The sequence below is a fragment of the Ambystoma mexicanum genome, chromosome 4q (genome assembly GCF_040938575.1).
Source record: "Ambystoma mexicanum isolate Mex_15411 chromosome 4q, UKY_AmexF1_1, whole genome shotgun sequence".
Lineage (NCBI taxonomy): Eukaryota > Metazoa > Chordata > Amphibia > Caudata > Ambystomatidae > Ambystoma > Ambystoma mexicanum.
The window spans coordinates 927,901,932-927,915,788 of record NC_090928.1 but is presented as its reverse complement, the minus strand read 5'-3'; the positions used below and the strand labels follow the sequence as shown (position 1 = coordinate 927,915,788).

The 13,857-nt window shown below is 45.7% G+C and overlaps 1 protein-coding gene across 5 annotated transcripts in view; it reads left to right on the top strand.

The window, feature by feature from the left end:
- Positions 1-13,857, top strand: part of EML4 (EMAP like 4) — a 1,387,551-nt gene that overhangs the window by 718,173 nt on the left and 655,521 nt on the right. The gene's annotated exons all lie outside the window — the stretch shown is intronic.

Here is a 13,857-nt window from a genome sequence, read left to right as displayed (position 1 = left end):
GGTGTTGGGTCCGTCGGCCCTGGGCCTGCAGTCTGTTGGTCAGTCGACACCGATGGGTGTGGGGGCTGGTCGGTCGAGTTACCCGCTGGTGAACCCCCAGGCGATGTCGCTCCAGGTCCTGTCCACGTTGCAATCCTTGTTGGGCCAGCTGGATTCCAGGTTGCCTCCTCTGAATGTGGCTGCGGCTGAGTTGCCAGCGCCTCTGTCGGTGAGTTAAGATCGTCCACGTTCCCATCCTGAAGAGGGTGAGCTGCTGCGCTTTGAGTCGGACAGTGTGCCTAGGGAAAGCATGTCCACTGGCTCTTCGTCACCGTCGAGGAGTCTGGCGTGACATTCGGACATTGAGGTGGAACTGCCTCGTAGTCAGGCACAACCGTCTCCTCCCGATGATGTTGGGGCGTTCCACGCCATGATGGCGAAGGCGTGTGTGGAATTTGGGTTGGCTCCTGAGGAAGAGCGGAAGGAGTGCTTCCTGTTTGACCACATGGGCAAGAGACGGAAATTTGTGTTTGCCGTGCCTATCCTGGACCACGTGTGGCAGGAGTGCCTGCGCACAATGCAGCATTCCTTCTTGTAACCGGCTGTCAAAGGGAGGCTGGAGAAGAAGTTTAATGCCCCGGACTCTACACCGAAGTGCTTAGTGTTGCAGCCCATGCCTGAGTCGGTGGTGTCGGCGGCGGCTAGCCGTAAAGCCAGGAGTCAGCACAAATGTGTTACCCCTCCGGACAGTGACGTCAGGAGACAGGATGCCTTCGGGGAAAAAGGATTTGACTGTTGGGGCGACGACGGTGAAAGCGGCCAATTCATTGGCAATCATGGCTCGCTATGATCGTGAGATGTGGCATCGGCTAGCACCTCTGTTGGAACATCTGCCAGAGGAACACCCTTAAGCTGCCATGCTGTTGGTACGCGAAGGGGAGGAGGCATCCAATCATAGTATTAACATTGCCGTGGACTTGGCAGAGTCTGGTTTTAAACAGATTAACAACAGCGTTGTGCTGCATCGACAGGCCTGGTTTAAGTGCACAGACTTTTGCCTGGAGGTGCATTATAAGGTTCTGGACATGCCCTGTGAGGGGGAGCAGTTGTTTGGTGAGAAAATTGACGAGGCCGTCAAGGGTATGAAGGAGGACTATGAGACTGCTAAATCTTTGGGAGCTTTGCAGAGTGGGCACTCTTTTCACTCCTTTCGTCCCTTCGGTGTGGCGTCGGGAAATGCCTGGTTTACTTCCTCCAGAGACCGGGGGTACGGTCGGTCTGGTTACTCCTCCCAGGGGTATAGGAGGTTGACGCAGTCGACGCAGAAGAGCCGAGACCTTTCTGGCCTCAAGGAAAAGAGGTAGGCATGCCTCTTCCTCCAAGGGGAGACAGGCTAAGCCAAAGCAATGACTGACATCAGGGAAATCTGCTGAGGGGCAGGGTAGCACTGCACATGGACGAGTGGTGCAATATTATGTCAGACCATTGTGTTTTGGACACGGTGCGTCTGTGCCACTCGCTGGAGTTCCAGGGTTACCCGGTTCCCATTCCTCCTGTGTATACCGTGCAACCTCACCTTCACATCCAGGCAGGAGGGGCTATAGATTTGGTTCCGAAAGGCCAAGGGGTTTATTCCCATTACTTTGTGGTGAAGAAACCCAATGGCAAGTGGCGACCCATTTTGGATCTTCAGGCGTTGAACAAGACTCTAACGCCTGAAGTTCAAGATGCTCACGCTTCAGGAAGTCATTCAGTCTGTACAGCCGGGCGAGTTTCGGGCCTCTGTGGATTTACAGGACGCATATTTCCCCATTCCCATGCATCGGCGCCACCGCAGGTTTCTGTGGTTTGTCGTAGGAGAAGATCATTACCAGTTTCGGGTGCTCCCGTTCGCTTTAAAGTCGTCTCCCACGACCTTTACAAAATGTTTGGCGCTGGTGGCGGCATGGCTCCAATGGGAAGGTCATCACATCTACTCATACCTGGATGACTGGCTGGTACGCGGTTCGTTGCCGGGGGAGGCGCAGGAAAGTCTTGGTGCTACCATGCAGCTGTTGCAACGGCTAGGATTTGCAATGAACTTCGAGAAATCCTTTCTGTCGCCTTCCAAGGTCTTGGTGTTTCTGGGGGCAGAGTTTCAGCCTCAACTAGGTCTTGTGAGGCCTTGGGGCGAGAGGGTTCTGAAGCTCTGACAAAGAGCGGCAGAGTGGAAGATTGGTACAAGGGTGTCGGACCGGTCCTACATGTCGCTGCTGGGGGCCATGGCATCCTGCATTCCGCTGGTGAAAAACTTGTCTCTTCATGAGGCCAGTGCAGGAGTTCCTCGCCGACCGGTGGGCTCAGAGTCGCGGATCGTGGTCCGACAAGGTGGTGATCGACGGCGGTCTGGTGGAAGCTCTTCGATGGTGGCAGTGCTCAGACAATCTGGTTCGGGGCATACCGTTGCTGGAACCGGAGTTCCACTTTACAATTGTGACAGATGCCTCTCAGACAGAATGGGGGGCGCATCTCGAGGGCTCGCAGGTTCATGGCTTGTGGTCTCTGGTGGAGTCGTGGTTCCACATCAATGTGCTCGAGTTGAGAGCGGTACATAGGGCCCTGAAATCGTTTCTGCCGCGTATACGCGGTTCGGTGGTGAGGGTATTGACGGACAATACCACCACAATGTTTTATCTCTGGAAACAGGGGGGGGACGCATTCCAGGGTGCTGTCGAAAGAAGCACAAGAACTGTGGCATTGGGCTCTATTGCACAACGTGGGCATTGTGGCGTTTCATCTGCCGGGAGTGTTGAATATGCAGGCAGATGCGCTCAGCAGGGAGGTAGGCCAGCTCCACGAATGGCAGCTGAAGGAGCAACACCTGTCCATGATCTACCGGAAATGGGTCCGTCCTTCGTTGGATCTCTTCGCAACGAGGGAGAACAAACAGTGCAAGGAGTTTGCCAGCAGGTGGGCTCATCCAGAGACTCTAGGAGATGCGTTCTCATTCCCGTGGACTGACCTCTTCACTTATGGATTTCCTCTGTTTCCGCTCATCCAACAGACCCTCCAGTGGATTCGGAGATACCCATGCTGTGTGATTCTAGTGGCTCTGTTCTGGGCCAGGCAGCAGTGGTTCTCGGATCTCCTTCAACTGTCCGTAGCAGAGCCGATTCAGTTGGAAGTGACGCCGGACCCTCTGTCTCAGGACACGGGCGCTGTCTGGCACAACAATCCGGGATCTCTCAGCCTGACGGCTTGTCTCTTGACTTCTCCGAGTTTGGCCTGCTAAAGCTTTCTGGTGACTGTCGGTGCATTTTGGAGGTGGCAAGAGCTCCGTCCACGAATGTCTCCTATGCATGTAAATGGAAAAGGTTTCATGTGTGGTGTAACGGCCAGCCTGGGGTTGACCCTTTGAACATTTCACCGGAGCAAGTTCTGCCCTACTTGTTGCAGTTGGCGGAAAAGGGTGTGGCATTCCCCTCCATAAAGGTACACTTGGCAGCAATTTCTAGATTTACTCGTAAGCGCCATGCATCGCCCCTGTTTAGTGATCGTCTCATCAAGCATTTCTTGAAGGGGTTGTTTTGGACTTTTCCTCCGGTGTGGAGACTTATTGTGGTTCCGTCAGGGTTCTGTCAGGTCTGATGAGACTGCCGTTTGAACCGATGTCGTTGACGCCTTTGCAGTTTTTGTCTTGGAAGGTGGCTTTTCTGGTGGCCGTTACATCGGCCAGAAGGATATTGGAGTTGGAAGCTTTGGTTGTGGACCCTCCATACTTGAGGTTCTTCAAGGACAAGGTGGTGTGGGCTACTAAACCGCACTTTATCCCAAACGTGCCAACCACATTTCATAAACTCTTTTCTATTGTGTTGCCCTTGTTCTTTGCTTCAGCCTCTAAACCTGCAGAGCGGGCTTTGCATTTGCTGGATGTGAAGAGGGTGTTGAAGTTTTATTTGAATCGTACTCGGGAGTTCAGTCTCAGCTGTTTGGGGCTTATGGACCGTCCGTCAAGGGACGGGCAATCTCCAAGCAAGGACTTTCTCGTTGGGTGTCATCTGCTATCTCATGCTGCCACACGAAAGCTGGGAAGCCTTTGGAGAGGAATCTGAGGGCACACGCAACGAGGTCTACGGCTTCGTCGGCGGCATTAGGGTTGGGGATTCCGCTGGTGGACATTTGCCTGGCGGCCTCCTTGGTGGTGCTGCATACCTTTACTCTACATTACTGTCCAGAGCAGCAGCATGGTGAGGATGTGCAGGTGGGATGGGCGGTCCTGCAATGCCTGTTTCAATAAGGTAAGCCCTGCAGCTTCGGGGTATTTTGTTTGAACTTGATCACTGGATGGGTTTCTTTGTCTCATGTATGTGATTCTGTTTCTATATTGGTTTGCATTTACACTCCGCCATGCATGATGGGTACTGCTATGTAATCTATTCACAGCATGTGAATCCATGAAAGATCCAATGCTGGAGAAGGGAGTAGTTTCTTACCTGTAACTCCATTTCTTCAGCGTTGGTATCTTTCATGGATTCACAGGCGCCCGCCGGCCGCCCCTGCATGCAAACCTGGTTCGGGTTGCCTTTACTTTGGAGGTTAAAATCTGAAGGGAAGTCGCAGGGGCGGGGCTGTTTATACCCTACCTCCTAATGGTGGTGGATAAAGCACCAAAAAAAGGACATTGATAGGACACTGAAGTTTCGAAGATTCCATAGGGAAAACGCTAAGTTAGAATGACCTAGGTTCCCAGCCTGACGACAGGGAATATTCATAGCATGTCAATCCATGAAAGATACCAACGCTGGAGAAATGGAGTTAGAAGTAAGAAACTCCTCCCTTCCTGCCACCAAGGATGTTTATTTTTACTCTTTGCAGCGCTGTTTATCCACATAAGCGCATAATGTGCGTTTTAAACAGGCTTACCTTCTATTTGTTGAATGCGGTTCCATGTTCTCTGCTTTACTGCATTTTTATTTTATTTAAAAAAATGTTTAACGCTTTAACACTTGCCCAAAGGGAATGGGGCACTGTATAAGACAAATAAAATACAGTACCAAAATATATAACTAATGTAATAAAATTAAATCAAGATTAACTACGAGATAAAATTCATTTTAAAATGACAGTATAACAGTGAGGAAATAATACATAAACCAGAAACCTGTTTAAACAAGCTAATCGTCAAACACCAATGTGACAATGAAATTATGGGTAAGCTAAAGAGAAAGGTGACTATTTAAAGCCTTTCCATATCTAGCAAGGAAGGAAAGGTAGTAAACAAGTATGGACAGATAAGGCATTCCATGCTCAAGGAACTGCTAACGAAAAAGCCTGCACCGAAAGACGTACATGCTTAAAGTGGGACTTTTCTAGAAGAAATATATCTGTGCTTCTAGCATACCGGAACTCTCCAGAAATATGTAGTTTATTAGTAAAATAATCTGGCTATCCCAACGTCACTGCTTTTTAAGCAATGCTGCAGATCGTTAATGGATAGGAAGCCAATGATGAGAAATCAATGTCTGGGATAGGTGCTCAAACGTTTACTAGCCCGTATCATACGAGCTGTCGAACGCAGAACCATTTTCAAAGGTGGCAGAGTTGTAAATAGAAGGAGATCTAAATCTGCATTACCATAGTCCAGTTTAGATGAGACCAAAGCCTGGTTGACAGTGCGAAAGTCAAAGCGAGAAATACACTGTTCTATATTCTGTCATAAAGATAACTGAACAAAAACATCAGTGTGCAATAGAAGAAAAATGATTTAAAGTTAAGCTTGGAATCAAAAAGTCCATAGATCTAACAAAGGACACCCAAAGTACGAGCATCCAAAGACAAGTGGACATTTCCAATCCTGAAAATCGGAAGGAGGTGAAATTAAGAGTAAGTATTAGTGGGATTGACTTTAAGATGCACAGAAGACCTCTATTCCTCAATGGCATTGAGGCAATTCCCCATGTGAACGTAAGGCAATGCCCCAGACTGCGATAACACCCAAAGATAGATCGGTATCTGGTAATAAAATCGCTGAAAAAATGTCGCCGGTAAAAAAGATTGTGGCAAAAATGCTGTGGTTTGACCCGGTAAAGGTGTACCCCATTATACCATTTAAGGAGAGCGGACCCTTTACATGATTTTGGCAGCAAAACCAGAGCATTTTTGACGCAATATTTTGTAAACACCGCCTTTTTTACTGCGATTTTAATACATGGAACCGATAGATCTGGGTATTATCAGCATACTTTTGAAGGGAGAGTCCCAGGCCCACGACCAAATCGCCAATGGCTCTATGTATATGTTAAATAACATGGGAGACGTAATCAAACTCGGAGGTACTCCAACAAATACACGTCAGAGGCAGGACCGGACTGCTTCCATCGTCACTAAGTATGAGCAATAGCACGAGCAAGTTCACGGCTAAGTTCCGCTTTACCGCTCGTGAGGACTCGTGAGGACTTCGCTCTGCACTTGGATGTGTTTTTGGACCTTTTGCCTAGCCAGGTGATTGCTTTGGCTGGAGGACTTGGACTTCTAAGCCCACTAGTGGGAGTTGCCAGCACTCAGCAACTTTTTGATGTATGTTTGTTTGTTTGTTTTGTTTTTACAGTGTTTCATTTTGCTCTCAAGCGGACTGCTTTCCTGGTTACACCAGCCTCAGTGACTGACACAGCCCTGCCCAGGAAAGGGCGTGTTCTTTACTACTCTGTTCCCTACTAAAGACGTTCCTACGCGCACAGCGCGCGCGCACGAGCAAGTTCACGGCTAAGTTCCGCTTTACCGCTTCACCGCGTTTCTGCGGTTGCGGTCTGGCTTCTTAGTGCAGGTGTTTTTACCAAATTGTGTATACTGCGCTTTCCCTGGTTTTTCGGGCTAGTTTGAGAATTGCCCGATCTCCAATGACCTTTGTGCCGTACTCATTGAAATCAAACATGCCAGACTTGGCTTCCTATCCCAAGCCTGGCTGTCCCAGCACTGGGCTCTTTCAAACGAACTTTCCAGCGTTTACTCTATCTCCCAGAAATCCAGTTGACCCCACTTCTACCAACCCCACCGTGGGCCCGTTGGCGGACCCACTCCTGACTGTCCCTTCTTTGATACAAGGTTTTGCGGGATCTCATCTTTCAGCTGTGGATCAGCAAACGGCACCGTGTATGGTGCTTCCTAGTCCTTCCAAAGTGCTATCAACTCCCTCTTGCACACGTGGTATTTCGGATAAAACGATTCTTGCATCGTTAAAAGCACGGAATGTGAGGAGGAAATTCAGCTCGCATTCAAACCACACTCTGTCGCCAATAACTCCAAATTCGCCCTTACACCTTGATAGTACGAGTATCTCCTTGTATGCTAGCCATCATGATACTTTGCAGTCTAAGAAATCCTCTTGTGATGTGGCTCCTTCTTGTCTCTCTCCTCAAGGTACTTACTCCACCCCAATAGATTCAGCAATCGCCTCCTTTGCTCTTCCCACACCTCGTCCAATTGTGCCTGCTCGCAATACAATTTCTTCAGCCATCAGTATTGGTGTTGAACCAGCCTTGCAGGCAATCAATACCTCTATTTTGGGCATGCACAAAATGTTTGATATCCTGCACACAAAAATAGCTACCCAAGGTGCACAACTGGAGGAGTTATTACACTGGAGTCGTCGCCATGATCAGCAGTGCCTCTCACCTACCTCACCATTAGAAAGGCCAGTGGTGAGCCATGAAGCCTCAATTATCACCTGTGGTAGCTATACTAATCTAGACAGGCACATAAGTACAGCTTTGCCCCCTGCGATTTGTGTTTCACATGTGACAAGTGCGAATGTCCCCTCTGTCTTGCCTCATTTTCATCATGTCATTTGTGCAGCTGACGCTCCTCCTAATACTATAACTTCTGTCTTTGTGCCTCAAATTCAGATAGCCCCAAACAACATTGATCCGGTGCCTGCTCTTGAGGTGCCTCTCCCGGTTGTAACTACCTCTTCTAGTGCCATACTCCCCCTTCCTGAGGATGTCCTTCCGGCAACCCCCGCCGTTGCAGTTCCTCTGGTCTCATCCAGTGGCAGGTCTAGGACTACAATGATTCCAAAAAAATCGCTTATCGCAATGAAAAAAACGAAAAAACAGCTCCCTCGTCGAGGCAACAAAAATACTCTGAATGCCTTTTTTAAAGCTATTGGTGGGTCTTTGGCAGCAGGGCAGAAAGATCCCTCCCAGAGTCAGTCCCCCAAAATACCCTCGGCAACTCTTAACCCGGCGCTGCTGCCAGCGAGTCTTCAGCCGTCTGATCAAACAAAGGAAGCAGCACTTCCCGCGCCTATTGATACTCCGGCACAGATACCTCCCCACCCTCCTCTGGACGCTCTGGTTGAGTCCCTTGAGACGCTGGAGCAGCGCAACAAACGAGTTGTGCTCGACATACCACCCATTAAAACTGTCTCTTTTGCCTCAGGTACCAGACGGCCCTCCTTCTCAACATCTGTACCGAATCAGGGCCCGTTGAATGACCTGAGACAGGCTGTTGACAAGTTTCTAGAGGAAAGGCTCTCTACAGCGCCCATACCCCAACTCATGTCTACTATGACAGCCCCCGTCCAACTCATTTCTAAACCTTCTGACACGTCCAACTTTTCTAGTCTTGAGCAGTACAATCTCGAGTCTCAAGTGACTGAGTTTAAAGATCTGCCCCCCCCAACAAGCGTACCAATCTAGATTGCCTAATCCTCATAATTCTGAAATAAGGTGTCCTCCATCTCAACCTGCTCAAATCCATTCCACCCTCTCGGCTTGCACATTTATCTTAAAATGTCGAGATGGTCCTTATCCTGTTTACAATTTGAATAGGAGGAGTGTCTTAAACATCTTTAGTGACATTGATGAATTAAGGGATATTTCTACTCTCGATATAGCACAAATTGAATTCATCTCTGTCTCTTCCAATTCTATCATCAGACTATGGATACCATCGACCATTGTTGCCAACACGATCTGGCGAGCGAGAATGGCCCTGTTTGACATGGGTTTCTTATTGGCTCATGAACCACATGATAACACAATTCAATCTAGGGTCACCATCCCACAGCCACGCATCTATGAAAGACAACAAATTGATAGATGTGATACTAATAAGGTGTATGATACTCGGACCCGCATCCAGAATTAACCATCATTGTGTCAAAATGGCAATCCTTTGTATCTTGCATGTTGGAATACCAGGGGGCATAATCATCTACAGGTTTCTATTAAATCTATGCCTGTGGCTTTTCACATCCTTGCCTTACAGGAGACCTGGCTTTTAGTCCCCCCGGTGTGGGACGGGTATGAAATCACTCTGCTGCCGGCCACTCGAACTAAAGGTAGACCCACATCGGGCTTGTTGGTTGCCGTACTACAAAGGGCTGGTCTCCATGTAAATGCATGGGCTTCCTTTGGGGTTCATTTGCAACTAGTTAAAATTGATCTGGGTACTGCCTCGCTCGCATTGTTGAATGTGTATAGAAATCCTGTGGCCTGCTCTGATGCACACTTTTATGGTGGCCTTATTTCCTTGTTGGATACTATAAATATGGCAAATAATACCAACTTCACCATCATATTAGGGGATCTTAATATGAATTGTATTGTTAACAATCCATATTCAACAGTTAGTTCTCGGTGGATGCAACTTATGAATGAAAGGAACTTTATCATGATCAATGGGGCCCTCAAAGGTGATTCTCCATCGCAATCGACTTGGTATCGCAACAACAGTGCAAGTACACTTGATTACATTTTTGTGGATTCGCCACTGTTTAAACTCTGTCAGGATCTTTCAATCACAGCATATCCTGGCAGTGGACACAAGTTACTTCTTTTGACCCCTTCATGGCAAACTTTTGCGTTAAAATCTTCTTCAGTCAGCTGTGGCTTTGTTATCAACTCGGCCAGATCTAGACTGAAATGGACAGACTACCGGCTTTATGAATTCGAAAAATCAATTCAAAAGAACTTGTACACAGTGGGTGTACAATATACTGATATACTTGCACCGTTTGCGCATACCATTTCGACCCCCAGGCAACTTCAATCCAAACACACCCACTCCTTTGATCAGCTGGTTAAAGACCGTAAGACCGAGTTTAGGCGCTTAAAGCGCCAGATTCTATCCTCCACTTCGTGTAATCGTTGGCAAGTGCTTACCAAGTTGAAAACACAACACAAAAACTGGCTAAAGGGCCATAAATCATTAATGTTCCAACATGACAGTGAAATAATGTTAAAATCACTTGCCAAAAAAAACTCGGCCCAAATGTGACATCTGTTACACAATCATGCATACATTAGAGATGCCGATGCACAATTAAATGCAGTCAATGAAACACAATGGATATCGTATTTCACAAACTTATATGCTGATGCGAACTTTGCTCCGGACACCTTTCGCCCTACTAGAACTTCAACTTGGAAGCTGGCTTTTACAATTGACGACATTGTATCAGTCATCAAAAAAGCTAGCCCCTCCCGAGCCGTCGGCCCAGATGGCATTTCCAACGCCATGCTGAAACTAAACCCTGACACATGGGCTCGTATATTGTATGGCATTTTTCAGGACATATTGCACACATGCACCATCCCTTTATCTTGGAAATCCTCCATCATTATCCCGATTTTCAAAAAAGGTGAAAGGTGTCTACCCCAGAACTATCGGCCAATTGCACTATTAGACTCCCCGAGTAAAATTTTTACCAAACTTGTTCTGAGTGAATTTAATAAGTGGACGCTACAGAACTCATTTAGAGATCCGTTTCAGACTGGTTTCATTGCGGGTATGGGCACCCATGTCAATCTCTTTGCATTGAACTCTATTAAAGCTCAATGCCAAGAATCGAAACAACCTTTATTTCTTGCGTTTATTGATCTACACTCCGCTTTTGATTCTATTTCTCGCCCCCTGCTCTTTGCCAAATTAAAACGTGATCATTGTCCACAAACACTGTTTGACATCATCTTGGATCTCCACTCTGAGACGTGTATTTATGTACGATTAACCCTTGATGGAGCTTTGTCCACCTCCATACCCACGGCTCGTGGTCTTAAACAGGGCTGTCTTTTGGCATCATCTGTTTTTAATTATTTTATCCATGACATAGCTTTCATATTTCAAAATCTTGATTCAGATTCTCCTAAAATTAATAATCGTCAGGTACAAACCCTAATGTATGCTGACGACATGGTACTGTTATCAAAAACTCAAATTGGCTTGCAGAAACTGCTGACTGCTTTTGAATCTTATATGATTCGTAATGAATTAAAAATTAACTCCAATAAATCTCAGATAATGCTGTATCAACCAACCAAAAGAAATAAATCATTCAACTGGTACATTAATCAGGCACAATTGTTGATTGTGCCGCAATACACCTACTTAGGTGTGATATTTGAATTGCGTGGGTCCTTCAATGCTCAAGTGGACGGGATTCTGAAAAAGGTGACAACGGCCACGTCACAAGCTAGTCTGATTATGTCTAGATATGGCAAATTTTCCATCATTCCGGCCCTTGCTTACTGGAATCAGAAAGCAGTGCCGTCAATATTGTATGGGCTTGAAACTTTTACATGTCAGTCTAAATTTGTCTTCCACAAATGAGAAAGCCAGTTTTGGAAAAAGATACTACAATTACCAGCTTGTATCCCCATTTCGTGGATTAGATATGAACTAGGCCTAATCTCACTTGAAACCCAATACATTTGGCGTCTGTGTGCGCTTTTCAGAAAATGCCTTCTTGCATCCAGGGATCACACTCTACTTTCAGAACTTGCTCTTCATATGTTTCATACTACACAAACATTTTTTGCCTCTTGGGTGACTACTGCCTACTCTGCATTGAGTAGTGCTGATATCTCCCTTGATACATTAATTAACAATCCTGATAAAGCTAAACGTCAGCTATATGAATTTGACTGGATTAAGACAAATGAATTGTGTTTATCCTATCGTGATGGTAATGTTTCCCGTTTTCCTCCAAAAAAGATGAGAACACCCCATCCTTATCTAGTCAAAGCCCCAGCAGTCAATATCCGCTCTGCAATTATGCGTCTACGTTTTAACATTTGGCCAACCAAAGCCATTCTTCACAGACGCAAGCAAATAACAGATCGTGATAACTTTTGTCGCTTTTGTAAGAACAATTGTCAACCTGAGACTTTGGAGCATCTTATCATTGAGTGTCCTGCTCTCACTCTTCATAGACTCAAGTTCCTGGGTCGCCATTGCCGGCATTTAGGTTTCCTAGACTATGAAGCATCATGGCTTACAATTCTGAACTCTACGTACCTGCCTATTCAAACTGCAGTTGTTAAATTTATTGAAAGCTTGTCCTTGACAAATTCAAATGGTTAAACTCATTGATGATTTACCCTCTAGCCTTTTGCTATCGTGTCTTGCTATTTATGCTATGAACCAATGAGTGCATTTTCTTTTTACTATGTCTTAACTTGGTCTATGTGCGTGGTAAATTGTTAACTTATCTTTTCTAAATAAAATACGACTAGATGTCCTATCTTGTTGTTTTTATACCATGTCTTTGTCATAACAATTTTTATCTCTATTGCAAATTTCTGTTTACCATTCTACTTTGTATAATATTTATTGTTGTGTTTCTCCTCTTTCTCCTGTAACATCTTGAAAGGTTGATTTATTTCAACCAAATCAATAAAAAAAAAAAATAAAAAAAATAGCTCAGAAAGGAGGCAAACTATGCCAGGAACGAACTAGAAAAGCACATACAAATGGAAAAAATGTTAACACTCCGAGGTGGATGTCAAAATCAATAGCGGTCTCAGGGGGTCTGAGCGAACTGGCATCTCCGTCATCCAGCATGTCCATGGTGCAAGCCAACATCTGAATTTTAGCTTTCTCAGCGATGCACCAAAGACAGAAATCAGATTGATAGAACTGAAGAAGAGAATGGCTCGAAAGGTGCTGGACAAGTTGAACTGCTGCACCTTTTTACCAATAATTACTTAAGAAAGGTAAAGTATTGCTGGGAAGTTTTGATCCAAGATAGGTTTCTTTAGTAAAAGCTGAATCTGACCACATATTACCATGTCTGAAAACATACATTTATTAAAAGAGAGGTTACTAAAAGGTGTCAAAAAAAGCATTATCTCAGAGTAAATGGATTTGATCATGTAAGCTGGAAATAGGTCATTTTATTAGGCAGTAGCTGTCATAATAGATAATTTTTACTGAAAAGTCAGTGGACAGTGGTGAATAGCGGTGCCAAACTGGCAGTTTAACGTGTAAAGGTTTGGCATCTTCCTCTTTTCAATAGAAGAAATTTTATTAATAAAGTAAAGATTAAAATGTTACTTTAGGAAGTAAATGTATACATAAGGGGGTAGCACCTAAAATGTTCACAAGGATGGTTTAAATAGGATCGCCATGTTATTCTGCTCTAGCTACCGAGATGTGACGTATGGCTTACTTTAAGCTTGAGTAGTTGAGAAAGCAAGTCATACAAAGACTGCATTTTATTTCAGTCTCTAAGTTTTTGTCTGCTTTAAGTTAGGGAGTATATCACAACTGATGGATGTGATTTTATATTTAATAAAATATGGGGGTGCTGGCACATAAATGTTCAATGGTCTTTTTGTGGGGCCAATGGCCATCCCTATTTCTCTATTGCCATGAGCCTCCTCCCTAACCCTGGCATTCAAAATCCTGGTTAGTGCTATCGACTGAGTTCTGGCTTAGACTAATGGAGGGCTTTCACTAAAAGTAGGCTGACAAACTCCATCCGGAACTTCTTAACTGTCCCTACTCCCAGCACAGGTTAGTCTTCCAATTGGGAATGGGGTCATCCCTTGCAGTTGCTCTGTAAGATTTTCCTGGTTTCACTTGCGACCACTGTTACCTTACCTTTGTGCATGCTTT